Source organism: Diceros bicornis, chromosome 13, assembly GCF_020826845.1.
Source record: "Diceros bicornis minor isolate mBicDic1 chromosome 13, mDicBic1.mat.cur, whole genome shotgun sequence".
NCBI classification, from domain to species: domain Eukaryota; kingdom Metazoa; phylum Chordata; class Mammalia; order Perissodactyla; family Rhinocerotidae; genus Diceros; species Diceros bicornis.
Window position 1 is genome coordinate 9,046,495 of NC_080752.1, and position 19,327 is coordinate 9,065,821.

The following is a 19,327-nucleotide window of genomic DNA, read 5'->3' on the forward strand; positions in this document are numbered from 1 at the left end:
CTTGTGATAAGGCCAAGTCCATGCAGCTAAATAAACTTACTTAATAAATGGGATTCCAAGAAAACTCTACAAATTATCAGTTGCAGATTTCAGGACTTCCCCAGCCACATGCCTTATAAGTTGGGGATATATCAAGTTTGATGGAAAAGTTTGCCTCTACAATGTAAAAAGAGCAATACTAGGGATCTTCTAGAAAGACATCTCACCTGGGAATTGACAGCCATCTCTTGAGATAACAGTGTCTAAAATCATGGTTTTCAGGGCTGGCCTGGTGGCATAGCAATTAAGCTTGCAAGTTCTGCTTCATCGGCCCGGAGTTCACCAGTTCCGATCCTGGATGCAGACATACCACTCATCAAGCGATGCTGAGGTGGCATCCCACATAGAATAACCTATAGGTAGGACATACAGCTATGTACTGGGGCTTTGGGGAAAAAGGGAAAAAAAGGAGGAAGATTGGCAACAGATGTTAGCTCAGGGCCAATCTTCCTCAAATAAATAAATAAAAATAAAACTAGCTGAATTTAAAAAAATAAAATCATGATTTTCCATTTTTTCAGAATGGTATTCCTTTTACTTGGCATTTGCAATTTTTTACGTCTCCTCTAACGTCTCAGAACTTGAAAAACCAGGATAGGGTTAATCATATCAGCCCAAGGCACTGAGAAATTATGGCATTAGATGAATGAGTGGTCTTCATGGAAGTGGCATTTCTCTAGATGCTGCTACATTCCTGGGCTTAGGGGCGCTGTTTGAGGGCTTCCTCAGACCCATCAGCACGTGATGTAGATCTTCTCTGCCTCCCTCTCCCCACTTTGGGTCCTCCTTCAGTTTAGGGGTCACAACAAAAGCAGGTCTTTCTAGCCTCAAATGCTCCCCTCTTTTTGGTGTCTTCCCTTCCAGCAACACAGGGGGCACCTGTGCCGTATGTATGCCACTGCTACAAACTTCTCCTCCTTCAAGGCACTAGCTCTCAGCTCAGCTCTTACCAGGAGAGAGAGAGCAAATGAGATCCAAATGACAGGAACAATAAATAGTCCAGGCTATTTCACGAGGGCAGGGCACAAACAGGGCAGGCAGCTAGTGAGCTCTGTTGCCTCATTTAATCTCCATCACCCTGAGGAGGAGGGTTGTATTTTTATTCTCATTTTACAGATGAGGAAATTGAGGCCCAGCGCAGTGAGGGGACCTGTTTGATGTCACACAGCCACTTAGTAGCTGAGCCAGGAATAGAGCCCCAGGTCCTGACAGCCAGTTCAGTGCCTTTCCCACTACACCACACAGCTTCCCTCTCCCCTTCAATCACTTAGCGAATGTTTATTGATGCTTCCAAACACTGGAGATACAAAAATGAATAAGACAGAGTGTCTAACATTGAGTCCAGAGCCCATAGAGGAGGAGCCAACAAAGGAAAAATAATTACAAGCATGTGATAAGTGCTGTAATAGAGAAATTGACAAAGTGCTGTGAGCCCCAGAAACGGTGATGATCTCTGCCCACAGGCAGGTGGGTAAAGACTTCCTAGAGGAGGTGACATTTGGGCTGCCCCAAACTTGTATGCACCTGCTTTAAATATGTGGTCTCTTCACTTATGAGTTTCTCTAATCCCTCCAAACCTGAAAAAGTTTCGTTGAAAGCTGACTCAAAGATCAGGTCACCAAAGAGTCTCACATCATCTTTAATCCGACTGCAGCAGCCTCCTCATAATCTCCCTGCCTTGCCTCCTCCCGTCCATACTCTACAGAGTGATGGCTCTAAATAAAAAATCTGAACATGTCACTCGCTTGCATAAACCCCACAGTAATTCCTTTTGCCTTCAGGATAAGTTTTAAATCTCTTAGCCTGGCATTCAAGGCTTTGATGATCTAGCCCCTGCCTGCCTTTCCAGTCTGTTCTCACACGGTTCTTCCTGAGACTCCTAAGACTAGCTATACTGGAGTACTGCAGTTCTCAGAATAGTAGAGAATTTCTCCTCCACGCAACGCACTCCACTATAAAATAGGAAACTCCCACTTGCGTGCATCTGGTCTTGCAGACTGTGCTCATACAGCCCCCTGTGCTGGCCCCTGCACAACCCTTGGCACACCATGTTCAAAGGGTCTATTTCCAGGTCTATCCCTCCCTCAATGCTCTTGGAGTTCCTCATGGGTGGAGAGCGTGTCGTCAAATCATCAATGCCAGGCATCAGGCCTGGCACACAGTGGGTAGCCAGTGAGAATTCTTTGAGTGAATAAACAAAAGTCCTAAGAAGAAACCTTAACTCTCCAAGAAGGTTCTGGGGCAGTCTAAGTTCAGGTTACCCTGATAATCCTTTCTGAAGGTCCTCAGCTGATTCCCATTTATTTAAAAGGACAAAAAGAAAATTTAAAAATTGTATAGTTTTTGGTTACAGAACTGCAAGGGACAGACAGTGACTCTTCTCTCCTGCTGGCTGCCTCTAGGGTCTTCACCAAAGACACTCAGTTCTGCTGCCCTTTTGTTTTATCAGCTGTGAGTTGTTTGCAAAATTCCAAGCAGCTTGTAGGAAATTCAGGAAAACCCAGCAGCAAGAAGAGAAGCTGGTTTCATTTTCCAGCCCAGCTCATTTCTAAAATGTAACACCATATAGGGCTTTAAAGTCTGCTCACTTCCTGTGGTCATTATTTCAATAGTTTGGAACAATTTGTAGTTCATGCCTCCTTTCTGGAATGTACAATAATCGCCCTGTAATTCCACAGGTCTAAATCTAAAAACTGCTTTACATGTTTCATTGTTAGAGGACAAAATTAGTCCAGTTCCTGTATTGGACAATTTTGGTTTAAAAAATAAAAGTAAAGAAACTAATAGCATTTTTGTTTTCTTCTATAAACAATAAAATTACAAGCATCTGTTAGAAATATTTTATAAAATCTACGTATTCAAACAAAAGGGCTCCTGCAGCTTCCCCAGACACCACTGCAGGAGCATTATCTTTGAAATCTGGGAAAATGATGCAACCTCTAGGGCTTAAAGGTCACCATTTGAGTGAAAAAAAGTACAGGCATGGAATGTAAAAGGCCTGGTCATTTATGTCTTCAGCTCTGAGAATTTGATTGAAAAATGATACACCCACAGTGACATTCTTTTAAGTCAAGGGTAGAGACTACCTTGTGTTCTGCTCATCTTATGCTTCTTGCAAAGAAGGCTCTCAATTCAAATCAAATCAAATCATAAAAGATCACTATTATTCCCCAAACTTCATTCAGGATTCTATTTCTCCCCTCTCAGTACCAATGTGTGAAATTCTAAATTATGTAATGTTAGGGCTAAGTAAAGGCACCTAAGGTACTGGGAGTATATGTTCAAAAGCAATATATTTTCACATTGTAAACAAAAAAGTGTAATTGGTCATCACATATATCAAATATGCAATATGATAGTTGCACTTATAGTAGATTTATTAAATGTTAAACATAGAAGAGAACAGTCCAAAATGACAAGCTCTTTCAGTTCAATTGAACTGAGCCCCTTCCATTGGCTAGATCTTGTGCTGAGTACTCAGTAAGACACTATTTGTCCCACCATCTAGTAAGGGAGACTCATGTGAACAAGCAATAAGAGTTTGACTGACCCGTGTGCTTTTAAACTGGCTAACACTCCCTGAGGCCATAAGATCAGGCAAGATAGCAGCGTTCCTTCACCCTCTCCATCTTTCCTCTCCAACAGCTTCACTCTGTTTCTTAGTCTCCTCCTGACCTCCTTGACTGCTGAGTCTTAACCTCATACTCCTCACTGATTCTGTTCATGCAGCATTGACTTCTGGCTGTGTTCCCTAACTACAACTCAGATTTGTCCCCATCTTCTTTTTCAGGACAATGGAGGAATGTAGCCCAGCCTCCTACCCTGACATAAGACTTTTGTGGTTAATGTTTCTCCCGAGTTCTCCCAGGACCCTGCAAATAAGAACCAGACAATACTATATCCAAGAACTGCCCCCTCTCTGAAATCTCAACGCTAATAGGTGACTCTCTGTGACCTTTCTCTACCTCTTTTTTTTTTTTTTGGCAAAGCATAGACATTGGGGAAAAATGATTACTGTCTAATACCACTGTAGTGAATTGAATAGTGGCCCCTCAAAAAGATATATCCAAGTCCTATCCCCTCAGAAGCTCTGAATGTAACCTTATTTGGAAAAAGTGTCTTTGCAGATATAAAGATCTTGAGATGAGACCATCCTGGATTTAGGATGGGCCCAAGAGCCAATGACAGGTGTCCTTATAGAGAGAAGCAGAGGGAGATTTGGACATAGGCACAGAAGGGAAGACAATGTGAAGACAGAGGCAGAGATTGGAGTGATGCATCTACAAGCCAAGGGACACTGAGAATTGCCTACAACCACCAGAAGCTAGGAGAGGAGGAGGGAACAGATTCTACCCCAGAGCCTCCAGAAAGAACCAATCCTGCCAACACCTTGATTTCAGACTTCTAGCCTCCAAAACTGTGAGAGAATAAATTTCTGTTCATTTAAGCCACCCAGTTTGTGTTAATTCATTATGGCAGCCCTAGAAAATTAATACATCCACCATAATTTAATTTGTTTAAAGTCATTTTAATATCAAGATGTAGAGAGAATATAATTTCAAAATAAAGGGGCAGGGCCGGCACCGTGGCTTAGAGGTTAAGTGTGCGTGCTCCGCTGCTGGCGGCCTGGGTTCGGACCCCGGGCGCGCACCAACACACCGCTTCTCCGGCCATGCTGAGGCCGCGTCCCACATACAGCAACTAGAAGGCTGTGCAACTATGACATACAACTATCTAGTGGGGCTTTGGGGGAAAAAAATAAATAAATAAAAATTATTAAAAAAATAATAATAATAAAAAATAAAGGGGCAGCCTTCCCAAGAAATGACTGTGCTCAACCTGATGAAACTTTGTCAAAGACTAGCACCAGTACTAGGAACCACAGGCCTAATCCCCAGGTGGATCATTCTAACCATTTTCTCCCAATACCTTCAACTATGTCTCATTCCTGTCCTTCCAAAAAATCACCCTGCCAAAGCCAAATCCAAGACTAAAACAGGAGTCCTCCTTCTGCTCTTATACTCAGGCAGTTGGGCTTAGGTAAACAAAAACCAAGTTTACCAGCTTCACTCTGGGCTCGTCTCGGTCATAACTGAGATTCCTTTTGCTTATCCTGGATCTGCTTCCTCTGACATTCCAAACCTTCACCACTCATCTCAAATGATTACCCTCCACCCTCAGATTAGTAAACGTGACCTCGCCTTTTACTTCACAGAGATAAACAGGCATAATGCCCGGCTTCCTTACATCGCCTCCAAAGCCTTTGAACTTGTACCCTTCCTTGCTTCCTTGCCTTCCACTCTGAGGAAGCACGTCCTTCCTCTAGTTGAAAGCTAATCACCCATTCTGACCTCTGGATGGCACCCTCTTGCAGCCTCCTAAAGTACCACTCCTACCCATTTTATGTCTATCCAAATGCCTACTGGATGCCCCCAAAACATCTCAAAATCATTGTATCTAAGCTAGTTCCTTTTCTAGTTAGATGACAGGGCGAGATGGAAATATGCAAACAAAGAAAATATCATGTGCAAAGGCCCAGAGGAGAACATTTGTCTCTTGAGGGCACTGAAAATAGTACAGGCTGGTCTAAGATTGAAGGAGATGGAGGATGATGCGGACTGAATCTGCAGGGTAAATGTGAAAAGCCTTGTAAGCCAAGATAAGGAATGTGTATTTGATGCTCAAAGCAATGGGGGCAGATTTGCATTTCAGAATCATCACAGATCACAGAGTGAATTGAGGGGGCAAACTCTGAAGATGTTTGAAGACAAACAAAACATTGTTGAAACAATGTAGGCAAAAGATGGAGAGCACTGTGTAGATCTGAGAGATGTTTAGGAGGTAGAAAAGGCCACACTTGTTGAGTGATTAGGTCACCAGCACATCCTCACCCTAAAAAACAGCTCACTGCAATATGTGATTACAACCTTACTGGTTGAAAATCTTTCCTTTTATTGGTAGTATTTTCCTCCTCTGCTTCTCCGGGTGATTCACTGACTTCCAGGACCTCACTGGGTGGATTAATCAACCCCAAGAGCACTGTTTATGGGTTAAGGCCTGAGAGTGTGAGTGGATTGATGACCCAGGCTGGTTAGTCAGTCGCCCCATTGTAGTGGACAACTTTTAATACCTCTGCCCAGTTCACTATGACATTCCTCTTCTCAATTTGTACATGACCTTGCCCCTGGCCATAGTTGATGAGACACAGGCTGAGTCAAAGTTTCTTTCACAAATATTTGGAAATAGTACCCAAAATAAGAACTGATCTCTCCAGGGGTTTGAACCTGTAGCACAGAATCTCTGGAGCTGGCTGCGGCCACTGTCCACCCTGAGAGCTGAGCTGCAAAGGAAGCCAGTGTTCAGAAAGCCAAAGAAGGATGAAGGAAACGCTCTGAAATGAGCTGGGCTAAAGAATGGAAAGGACACATGCACTAGTCAATTTCTTGAGTCTATAGCCTCCTAACGCCCAGCTTTGTCTCTGTTCTAAGGTCAGGCCCACCCCTAACATTTGCAGGCCCAGGCCATGAATATAAATGAAGGCCCACATACCATATGTCAAAATGCTTAAAAGTTATGTCAAACAAACAAACTGCTAAATAAAATATATTCAATCTTCCTATTTGCCAAACATACCTTCATGAAAACCTGGAAGACTAGGTTCAAATTTAGAATTCATGGATCCTTAGAGTTCTCACAGAACACGGTGGGGCGGGGCGAGCTGACCTCCATCTCTTCCGACCCCTGGCTTCATCCTGCACTGTGAAGGGGGTCTTTGTGCACATGTCCAAGCCCCTTCCATCCATCCCTCTACATACAGCTGTCCCTTGACCACCCCTTAGGTCTAAAGGTACTGACATTGACAGTGTTGTCTGTCCTAAGGAGAACAGATCCAGCGAAAAGGCCCAGTGCAGATTGTAGAAACAGGCTTGGGGCCATTTGGGCAAAGAATTCCAAGAGCATGGTCTAGAAGAGGGAAGCGAGGGCTCTGGGTCAATAAGTTCCCTTGGCTCCACTGATTTCTCGTCTTATGAGGAGAGGTGGGCTCAGGGCCCTCTAGGCCCTGTCCTGGGCCCCTCTCTCTCAGGTCCAATAGGGGCTGCTTATATGAATTCCTTGTTTATTTAAGCAGGCTCCAACTAGATTCTGTTGCTTGCAACCATACATCCTAACTAAGGCCTCTGTATTTACCCTCTGAACCACTGTTCAATCTTCTCTATCTGGTCCCCACAAGGCCTGTAATAGTACCTGGGAGAGGGCTTCCTCATGAATCCTAATGCCTACCATGTGGGCCAAAAGAAGAGAGGTAGCTTTTTCATGGGTTCCCCCATCAGTGGTAAATTATTTTGGTCAATCACTGTGACTTTCCTCTCCCACTTTCAGGCTATATATATTATACCTCCAATTAGCTATTTTGAGCCTAATGGGCAGCCTCAAATCCTAAAATAACATTTTATTTTGTTCTTGCTTCTTCTGGCACCATATTCAATATCATATCAGAGTTTATGGGCCCTGCCTCCGGTTTGATTTGGGAGTCCTCCAAAATGGGAAGGGTGTTCAGATGGTAGGCAGCCAAAAATGTCAAATGTTCTGCAAACCCCATTAATCAGGTCTTGAAGCCATCTCCCTTGGAGGATGCTCTGGTCCTCTCCCTTGGGAAGCTTTGAGTATTTTCTTTGGGGACAACCTATACACGCATACACTTGGCTTGGGTCCTTCCCATCCCTCTTCTCTCCAACTCTATACTCACAGTTAGAATAGTAATGACCCACCCTGGACCACGCAGTCAAATGCCACCAAATGAGCATGGTATCCAAGGCTTCCTGCTAGACCTCCTTCAGAGCCTGACTCTCAGTGGCCTGTGAACATAGTGAAGAGAAACCATCAGCATGCTCACAGACCTATAGTAGCCAGTTACCATAAGCAACCATCCTAGCACTGGGGAACACATGAGCAAGTGAGATGTGGTCTAGCACCTGACACACCTGCTCTTTCTTACCTGTGATTTCCCACTTTTGATCCAGGAACTCTGTTTTTTAAGTAGTGTTGCACTTCACTATTAGATGGACTTAAGCTAACAAAAACTATAGACTTTCTCTCTTCTTCATTTCTCTAACATAATACCCACCCTGACACTCTAAAAATTGACATCACTGCGGGTCAGCAATTGCTAAGACAAGCCTGAACTGAGTAGCTCAGCAAAGTTATCAAGGCCTTGAACTCCCAAAAGGGGTCAAGGGAGTGAGGGAATTGACTTCCTTCTGGATTTTAAGCTGACTTCTGACTTGGTGCTCTGGGTCTGTCTTGATAATACCAAGTTAGAACACAAAAGACTTTTGCAATCCTGGAAGAGTTTTTCATAAACATAAACAATCATAGACATTATGAATGTTTCTAGTTTTCTATAATTGATGGAGTAGGACTAGTTGTTAATAATGGAGATTTTCTCATGGCCTGTGCTTACCTCCTGTGTGATATTACATGTCATCACCTTTTACTGAGATCAAGCAAAGTTACTCAAGTTGTAAATTCTCCCATATGGTCTAGTGTCATTATTGTATTAGCATGACTTTTTTAGCTGTGAGTGACAGAAAACTAGCTTAAGCCAAATAAAGGGGGAGTCTTACTTGACACACAGCTAAGTTGAGGTGCTGAAACAATGTTAGCAGGAACTAGCTTCATTCTCAGTTCTCCTTTCCCCTCATGTTTCTTCGGGTGATGACAAGGATAGCCCCCAACAGCTCCAGCCCTACATTCCACTCACTTAACAACTCCATCTAGCAGACTGCAAGTTTCTCCATATAGTTGCAGAATAATTCTGGGGGGTTGAGTCTCACTGGCCTAGCTTGGGTCACATGCTCACCTTTGAACCAATCACTGGGTTCACTTAGATGGAATGTTCTAACTGGACAGGCCTAGGTGGTGTGGCACCCTAGGAAGCCGAGTTTGGGGTCAGCTGTACTCAAGCTACACAGTTTGAGAATTGGGGAGGGGAAGATTCTCAAAGAAAATCTGAGCAGGCAAAAAACGTGTTCACTACTCTTGAAGAGCCATTATTCATGCTTTTCCAAGGTTTTGGAGAATTTATATATATAATGAATATATAAGTATTATATATAAATGATTAAATAAACACTTTCAGATAAATTCAAATGACCAATCACTTTTTCCAGTAACCTCTGAACAGTAACAGGGGTTCCTGAAACCCCCATCCCTTCATATTGGTAGACCTACACAAGACAAATAAAATCCACCTAGTGTATGTCCTCTGCAGTCATAGGGATTTTATAGTACCTGCTCTGACATCCAATGCTGGAAACAACTGACTCCATAGGAAGTGGCTAAGCCATCCTGTACAAGGAACACAATGTGATAGACTATTTTGGTCTATTCAGAGCCAGGAAATCCATACAAACTCAGATCTTACCTGATTTTTTTTTTTTCTTCACCGTCACAAAAGGGAATCTATTGGATATGGAACCCAGAGATGATGCAGTTAATCAGTAGGTCTTTAAGGTGATCTAAAAAATCATCCATCTCAGACAACATAGACTTCCTGCACTATTTTCTAAAGGGTCTGGGTTTCCAACTTCAAGCTTATGCTGCTTACCCTAAGCCCAGTCACTCCCCATTCTTGGAGAGAGAAAACTATTCCTGGTTTGGTCCTTCCATGACACCTTTTCTTTCCACATTTTTGTGTGTGTGTGTGTGAGGAGGATCAGCCCTGTAACATCTGCCAATCCTCCTCTTTTTGCTGAGGAAGACTGGTCCTGGCCTAACATCCGTGCCCATCTTCCTCCACTTATATGGGACGCCACCACAGCATGGCTTGACAAGCGGTGCGGTGGTGTGCACCCGGGATCCAAACCGGAGAACCCCGGGCCACTGCAGTGGAGCGTGCGCACATAACAGCCTGTGCCACTGGGCCAGCCCCCTCTCTCCACCTTTTTAATTTGGGGAATTCCCAAAATTAAAGCTTTAAGGTAGAGAACCCAGACTGGAAGCAAAGAGGATGGGAATTTGGGACTCTTCTTTGCCTTGATTTTTCTGTGGCTTCCACACCTGGATGAGAATAGAACATCCAAATGCTCTGTCCCCGCATGCTTCCAGTAAACACTGTAGAGTCTAGACTTGATCCCTAGCAACAAACCTACCTCTCCTAAACACTGCCAAGGTCCAGTATATAACCACGGATTTTTCACCTCTTCCCTCATCTCCACATTTCTGTAGGAAACTCAAGCCTCACAATCAATACTAAAACCACATCTGACCCATTCTATTTTTGTCATGGGGGGTGGCTTGTGTCCTTGCTTCTTGTGAGTTCATCATCAAGCAGCACTTAGGACTTCCTAGAATTCTCCCTCCATAAGACAAAAATGGGATCTTCCCATGGCTGAGGCCTCCTCTTGTGAGGGTTGAAGACAACTCAAACTCCAGGCCCATCTTCACTCCCTCTTTTCCTGATGCTTTTCAACCTTAGGAATGCTATAGCTGGGATTTATTCTTGGCCAGCAGCCCCCTCACCCCCAATTTCCTCCAGTGTTCTGCCTTTTAGGGGCTGAGAAGTGTCTACCGTCATACCTCTATCTGCAAACCTATAGGGCCTTTGTTAGGGCTTTCATCTGTCCCATGAAGTCCTCATGTATAGCAGGACTCACTGGCATCCTTTCTGGGTACCTACAATCACCTCAATTGATTGAGTTTCTGTCACTCCATGACTTGAGCTGCCTCCCCTCCTCCTTTTCTCATGTTAGTTTCAACAACCGGAAGAATCTAAAAGACCGCTCTGGGCTTGGCAGCTGGAATTTTCCCCAAAGCTTTACCCTGGTAGAGCTGTAGTCCTTGCCTGTTACACGGGGGACCTGATTCATACTGTTTGGATCTTTGGCTCCTTTTTCCTCTGCCTTCTATAAGAGTGTTTCCAGCCCCAATTCAAAAGTAGGCATCTTTTTGGCCAACAGGCACATGACAAGATGGTCAACATCACTAATCATCAGCGAAATGCAAATCAAAACTACAATGAGATATCACCTTACACCTATTAGAATGGCTATAATCACCAAGACAAAAAACAGCAAATGTTGGAGAGGATGTGCAGAAAAGGGAATCCCCTATGCTGCTGGTGGGAATGCAAACTGGTGCAGCCACTACGGAAAACAGTATGGAGATTTCTCAAAAAATTAAAAATAGAGATACCATATGACCAGCTATCCCACTACTGGGTATTTATCCAAAGAACTTGAAATCAACAATTCAAAGAGACTTATGCACCCCTATGTTCATTGAAGCATTATTCACAATTGTTAAGATGTGGAAGCAACCCAAGTGCCCATCGACTAATGAATGGATAAAGAAGATATGGTATATGTATATACAATGGAATACTACTTAGCCATAAAAAAAGAAAACTCATCCCGTTTGCAACAACATGGATGGAGCTTGAGAGTATTACGTTAAGCAAAGTAAGCCAGACAGAGAAAGACAAACACTCTATGATTTCACTCAAGATAAACAAATACATGCACAAAGAGGACAGACTAGTGGTTACCAGAGGGGAAGGGGGTTGGGGGGTTGGCATATGGGGGAAAGGGGTACATATATATGGTGACTGACAAATAATAATGTACAACTGAAATTTCACAATGTTATAAACTATTATGATCTCAATTTTAAAAAAAAAGTAGGCATCTTTTCTCACACCCTCTGATAGAGCAGAGAAAAACATCTAACAGCCCTGTGGTTGTAAACCCTCCCAACTGCTAACTTGGTCAGAGAATTCAGCACGCAGCCAACTGACACTGAGGCCTTTGTGGCCTTGAAAACTCCCTTTATCAGACTTAGAGGTTCTGCTATCACTTTTCCACGTCTGGTATCCACTACTCACAGTGTCTCAGTAGAGTACCCAACCAAGAGCACAGTTTTCTCATGCCAGGGATGGCCTTCCCTCAAAATACCCTCAACTTTTGGAGCCTCATAAATCTCTAGATTAACTGAGTGGCCTTTCCCTTCACCTGTCCCCAGTAATTAGGTCAATGATTCTGGTGGCAGTTGGGGCTATTTTCATATAGGAGAACTTCTAACCATATCCAACACTGAAACTCTCTTCTCTGGTAGCTCCCTGGGACTGTGGACTAGTTAACATCTTTAGCAAACTTGAGTAAGGCTGTGTTCTCTCCCCGCCTGAAGACCTTACTGGACCCTCTTTATCTCCTCAGGGACCTAATAGAAGTTTGCACGGCCTCTTCAATTTCAGGTTTTTCACAGTTCTTTTGAATCCCACAATTCATAGAAGCTTCTAGAAGTCTACATCTACCTCCATGCACAAATTTTCTAATGTTATCTTGGTCATAGTCCTAAACATTTTGATTGGCCTTATTTCTAGTGGTAGTGATGAGTCTGTGGTACAGATATAAACTTCAGTAAGATTCATAAAAATCCCAGATGGAACTCCAAAATATAACCCACATGTCCTCAGCCTCATTTGTCTGTACCAAATGAGATTATACTATTTATATAACCTTTTCCTACCCAAGTAATTCTAGCATGAGCACCCGTTTCCCTACTTATAGGAATTAACCCCACCTCAAAATGTCTTTCAACTATTTCTGAGAGTCTCTCCAGGGCCTCTTGAGTTCTTGAGAATAAGTTCTTCAAAGACTGGTCGTCTTGGCACCATACTACTTTTTCAGCTTCTGCGGTAGATGATTCCCAGGAGCTTGCAGCTCTCAGGAGCTTACTGCATCTCCAGTAGTGACCACAAGCAGCAACCCATTCTGGCCTCCAGGAAGGACAATGCATTCTATCCTGGCTGTTCCCACCTCTGCTGGTGGGGCTGGAATTTGCCCCCTTGAGGCTGGTGTGACTTTAACTAATGTCCTGATGCTACCTACCTTCCACCTTCTCTCCTTCCCATTGTGTTTGTTTCCCAAGATCTGGGTTATATAGCCTTATTCGTTCCTTAACATTTTGTTAGCATTGGATGTGAGAGTTGAGGAAGAAGGAAGAATGAGGGATATCTGTGCTCCCCTCCGACTCACTTCTCTCAGAGAGTCTACTATCACTACTTCACAATTATTTCATCACATGTCTATTTTTCTCTCTAGACTACAGATTCCTTATTTACCACAGTGCATGACTTATATTCGGTTCCTAGTCAATGCTCATTGACTGAGTGGAATACTATGATAGCTTTACATGCAAAGTACTAAAAAGCTATAGAGGAAGAAACAATTAACTTTTCCTGGAGAGGATGGGAAAAGCAGTACTTAAGGCTTGGTCTTGAAGGATAAATAAGAGTTCATCAGGCAGATGAGACAAAGTGAGAATAATGGTTAACGTGCTATAACCCAACATACAGTGTATCAAACAAGATAGAAGTTTCTTTTCCTGTCATATAATAGTCCAGAGGAGGGCAGTAGTCCAGGTTGGGTAGCAGGGTTTATCCATATGCCCTGCTAAAACTCAGGGAAATTCTATTACTCAAAGGAAGGAGAGAATGGTTACAGCTATGCATTCTGGCTTTAGGGAACAGACTATGCAAAACTCAAAAAAAGAACAGCCTATTTGGAGAATAGAAAAGTTCAGAATGCCTAGAAAGTAGAGTGTGAGGGGAAGAATAGGTGGGAAATGAAGAGGAGGCTTGATTATACAGGTTCCCTATCTGTCTCTCGCCTCATCTTCTTAGCCCTCTGCCACACACACTCATTCATTCACATCAGCCTTGACGTTTCCTCTGTCAGGATCAGATAGGCCTCAGGGCTTTTATGCCTGCTCTCCTTCTAACTAGAATGTTCTTGATTCCAGATCTTCACTATAACTACCTCCTTCAGGTCTCAGCTCAAATGCCACCTCCTCAAAGTGGCCTTCCATGACATTGCTAGCCAAAGGAGCCCCCTCCACTTCAACTTTTATTCCACTAGCTTATTTTAATTTCTTACAAGCACTTATCACAATCTGATAATTCACTTACATTTTTTTGTTTACTGACTATATCTCCAGCTAGAAAGTAAATTCTATGAAGTCATATACATGGTTCAGATATCTGTATAACCAACACCTAGAACACTGCTCCACAAATGTTTATTGAATGCCCTAAGTTTAATTCCTTTGTTCTTTTTCATTTTGTCTCAGAGCAACTCTGGGACTTGCCCAAAGCCACAGGTGTTTCAGTGTTCTTTCAGCACCTTCATACCATCTGGGTCATCAACTCGGCCACCCTCCAACTTCGATCCAAGATTTGCACCAAAACATAAGTTTTGGGTTTTAAATATTTCACAGTCTTGAATGTGTTCAACATGCCAGAATACTTATGAGACACATAATTGTTCTAAAAGAATTTACCTTTAGGAATTTTATTTAAAATGTGAGGTTAGACAGTGTGGTATCAGCAAAAGGGTAGACACATAGATCAGTGGAACAGAATAGAGAGCTCAGAAATAGTTCCACACATTTATGCTCAATTGATTTTTGACAACAGTGCAAAGGCAATTCAATGGAGAAAGGATAGTTTTTTCAACAAATGGTGCTGAAATAATTAGATGTCCACATGCAAAAAAAAAAAAAAAGAACCCCAACACATATCTCATACCTTATAAAAAAATTAACTCCAAACGGATCATAGACTTAGATGTAAAACCTAAACTATAAAACATCTAGAAAAAAACGTAGGAGAAAATCTTTGTGATCTTGGGTTAGGCAAAGATTTCTTAGATATGACATAAAAGCACAATCAATAAAAGAAAAAAATTGATAAACTGGACTTCCTCAAAATTAAAAACTTCTGCTTGAGAAAGATACTGTTAAGAGAATAAAAGTAAAGCTGTATAAGAGGATGTGGTGTATATATATATATATATATATATATATATATATATATATATACATATAATGGAATACTACTCAGCCATAAAAAAAGATGAAATTGTCCCATTTGAAACAACATGGATGGACCTTGAGGGTATTATGTTAAGGCAGAGAAAGACAAATACCATATTTCACTCATACATGGAAGATAAACAAACACATGGATAAGGACAATAGATTAGTGGTACCCAGAGCAGAAGGGGGTCAGGGGGGAGAGTGAAAGGGGCAAAGGGGCACATATGTATGGTGACAGATAAAAACTAGACTATTAGGGGTGAGCAAGATGCAATCTATACAGAAACTGATAAATAGTAATGTACACCTGAAGTTATACAATGTTACAAACCAATAGACCTCAATAAAATAAATTTAAAAAAAAAGTAAAGCTATGGACTGAGGAAAATATTTGCGAATCATATACCCAACAAAGGACTTGTATCCAGAATATATAAAGAACTCAGTAATAAGAAAAGAAACCACCTCATAAAAAATGGGCAAAAGATATGAACACTTCTCCAAAGAAGATATACAGATAGCACATAAAAAGATGCTCAACACCATTAATCATTAGAGAAATGCAAATCAAAATGATGAGACACCACTACACGACTATTAGAATGGCTTAAAAAAACCCTGACAATATCAAGCGTTGGTGAGAATGTGGAGCAAATGGAACTCTCATACATGGCTGGTGGGAATTTAAAATAGTACAGCCACTTTGGAAAATAATTTGGCAGTTTATTATACTTATCATATAATTATCATACAATCCATAAATTCCATTCCTAGGTATTTACCTAAGAAAAATGAAGATTTACATTTGCACAAAAACTTGCACACAAATGTTTAAAGCAGCTTCATCCATAATCACAAAAAACTGGAAACAACACATATGTCTTTTAATCCGTGAATGGATAAACTGTAGTATATCCATATAATTGAATGCTACTCAGCAATAAAAAGGAATGAATTGCTGATACACTCAACAACATGAATGAATCTCAAATGCATTATGCTAAGTGAGAGAAGCCAGACTCAAAAGGTTACATGCTGTATGATTCTATTTATATGTTGTTCTGGAAAAGACAAAATTATAGGAACAGAAAACAGTGACTGCCAGGGATTGGGATGGAGGGAGGTGCTGACTACGAAGGGGCAGTATGAGGGACGTTTTTTGGATAATAGAACTGTTCTGTATCTTGATTGTGGTGGTGGTTAAATGACTGTATGTACTTGTCTACACCAGTTGTTCTCAACTAGGGGCGATTCTGCTTCCTAAGGGACATTTGGCAATTCTGGAGACATTTTTGGTTGTCACAACTCAAAGGGAGAGGGAATGCTATGGGCATCTATTGGGTAGGGGCCAGGGATGCTGCTAAACATTCTACAATGCAACAGGACAGCCCCCACAGCAAAGACTTATGCAGCCCCAAATGTCAGTAGTGCCAAGGCTGAGAGACCCTGGTCTAAACCAGAGGTCAGGAAACTATAGCCCAAGGGCTAAATTCAGCCCACCACCTGTCTCTGTATTGCCCACATGCTAAGCATGGTTTTTAGAATTTTTAACAACTGCAGAAAAAAATCAAAAGGAAAAGAATATTTTGTGAAAATTACATAAATTCAAATTTCAATGTCCACAAAAAAAATTCATGCCTATTCATTCATGTATTATCTGCGGATGTTCTGGCACTCTAAAGGCAAAGGTGAGTATTTATGACAGAGGCTGTATGCCAACAGAGTCTAAAATATTTACTATCTAGCCCTTTATAGTTAAAAGTTTGCTGACCCTTGGTCTAAACCCATAGAAATGTACACAAAAATGAGTAAATTTTACTTACGTAAAATTTTAAAAGTGAATTTAAAAATGTGAAATTATAGATGCCTACGTTGAGTTACAATGAGCTGTGCTAACACACTCGCTTCTGTAAATGTGCATGTCCTTTCCGGTTTTTCTTATAGAAGATAAACAGTGAATAATAAGAATTCATCACTGGCTGGGTTCTGATGTGAAAATTTCCTGTTTAAAAAAAAAAGTATATTCGACATCTCTGACCATGAAAAATCTCATTCAGTCTCGTAGACACAGAGACAGTTCTCTAGAGGAGACATCTGTGGCAAAGCAGCTAACACCCCATGCACTTGTCATCAGATCAGTAACGAGGTCTGACTGGGTCTCTCTGACCGTGACAGCCCCTGGACTGAATGGGGCATTTATCACACTGTCTCGGACAAACCAGCTGACCATCATGCACACGGGCCCAAGAGCCTGTCAATTAGCTCCTGTCCATTAGCCCCTGTCCAAACACTCAAACGCTCTGGCCCTAGTGCTGCAGTCACGTTATCAGTCCCCTCCAGACCCTGGAAGCGTGATCAGGCATGAGCGCCCTGTCTCCTACCATCCCTCATCTCCACTTGGATAAACTGTCAGTTAATTAGCTAATGTGGGTAAAAACACTTGAAGCTGAAAAATGCTCAGCTGGGCTATTGTGATAATCATCTGCTGGCCCCTCCCTCCAATTCCCTTCACTCCAAAGTCAGCCCATAGGACTCCCTGCTGTCTGTTGATGGGAAAGCTCCACAGGAGGTGAACAAGTGGTCACTCATGTTCAAGGTCGGAGCCCCCCTAGCCTCCTGATGTTGATGCTATGGATTCAGCCAACTAGTATCATAAATCCTGAAGCCCAGGGTCTTGATTGGCTTTCTTCTTTTAAAAGCATGGCAGATCTAGGGTTTCCCCAAATTATCAAATTTTGGATAATCTTTGACTTCCTTCTTCAGCCAGATAGACCAGACCATTTAGAAAGTCAAAATAGCCTTTCGAAAAGATTATGTGGGAATTGTAGCATTATTTGCTCCAAGTTTACAGAGCTTTAAACCTGACATTCCCAAGGCCAAAACTCAATTCTCCATCTCTCAATTTAAGCCGCTCTGGGAGCCAGGAGAAATCTGTTTCAGAAAGTTAATCCCTAAAGGACAGAGTGACGGCTACAGTGCCCCAAGCTCCTGAAGCTTCGTGCAGTTATCAAATGCCACAACAGGAAGGTGCCCAGGACAGATACATGTTACTCCTGTCCATCTCCCCGTTCTGAAAGGTGTTTCCGTGGAGTGGGACTGAAAATAGCTGACCTCAATTGTCCAAAGCCCTTTCAGAAGAACTAACAGCACAGGTCCAGCCCCGTGGCTTAGCGGTTAAGTGCGCACGCTCCGCTACTGGTGGCCCGGGTTCGGATCCAGGGCGCGCACCGACGCACCGCTTCTCCAGCCATGCTGAGGCCGCGTCCCACATACAGCAACTAGAAGGATGTGCAACTATGACATACAACTATCTAGTGGGGCTTTGGGGGAAAAAATAAATGAATAAATAAAAAATAAATAAATAAATAAAAAAGAAGGATGTTCAGCGATGACATACAACTATCTACTGGGGCTTTGGGGGAAAAATAAATAAATAAAATTAAAAAAAAAAAAGAAGAACTAACAGCACAGTTTCATGGTAGCCATATTTGGGCAATTCCGATATGTTCCCTGATGATCCATAGAGAGCACTTAGAGCATCCCATTTCTCCTTGCATCTCTATCATCCTTCTTCTCCATCTCCATTCCTAAGGCCTCATGGGTACTCACCAGGGCAGCTGTTACAGCCTCCTCACTGGGTTCCCCCCTCCTCTCGCCACGTCCCTGCTGACTCTAAGCTCTCCTCCTTTACTGCCAGATAGATCATTGGAAAACACAATTGTGACTATATCACTCCCTGCCTAAAAGTGATTGATGGCTCTCTATCATTTACAGAGTAAATCCAAACTCTCTAACTTGATAATCAAGTCCGTTCAAAATCCTGTTCCCTTGTGGCTGACCCAGTGGTGTAGTGGTTAAGTTCGCACATTCTGCTTCGGCGGCCTAGGGTTCCTGGGTTTGGATCCCAGGTGTGGGCCTATACACCGCTTGTCAGCCCTGCCGTGGCAGAATCCCATATACAAAATGGAGGAAGACTGGCATGGATGTTAGCTCAGGGACGACCTTCCTCAAGCAAAAAGAGGAAGACTGGCAACAGATGTTAGCTCAGGGCTAATCTTCCTCACACACAAACACAAAAAAATCTTGTCCCTACTTCTCATCTTCCAACACACTATGCTTGTACCATCCCAGGCAATTTCCACTTCCCCACCTATGACTTGGGCATGCCAGCCTCTGTGCCTATGCTCACACCTTTCCTTCCTTCTGGAATGCCCTCTCCACCTCATCTCCATCCATGAAAAGCTTTTCCTCAAACGTCAGCCCAACTGCCACCTCCTCCAGGAAGCCTTTCATGAGCTCACCTCTGAACTCCCAGAGCACTCTGCTAGTTATTCTCTTGGGCCTGCTCTGCTTTTCATGGTGGCTGTTAACATACAGATGTACTCTCCCCCATGAGACATTGACATCTTAAGAA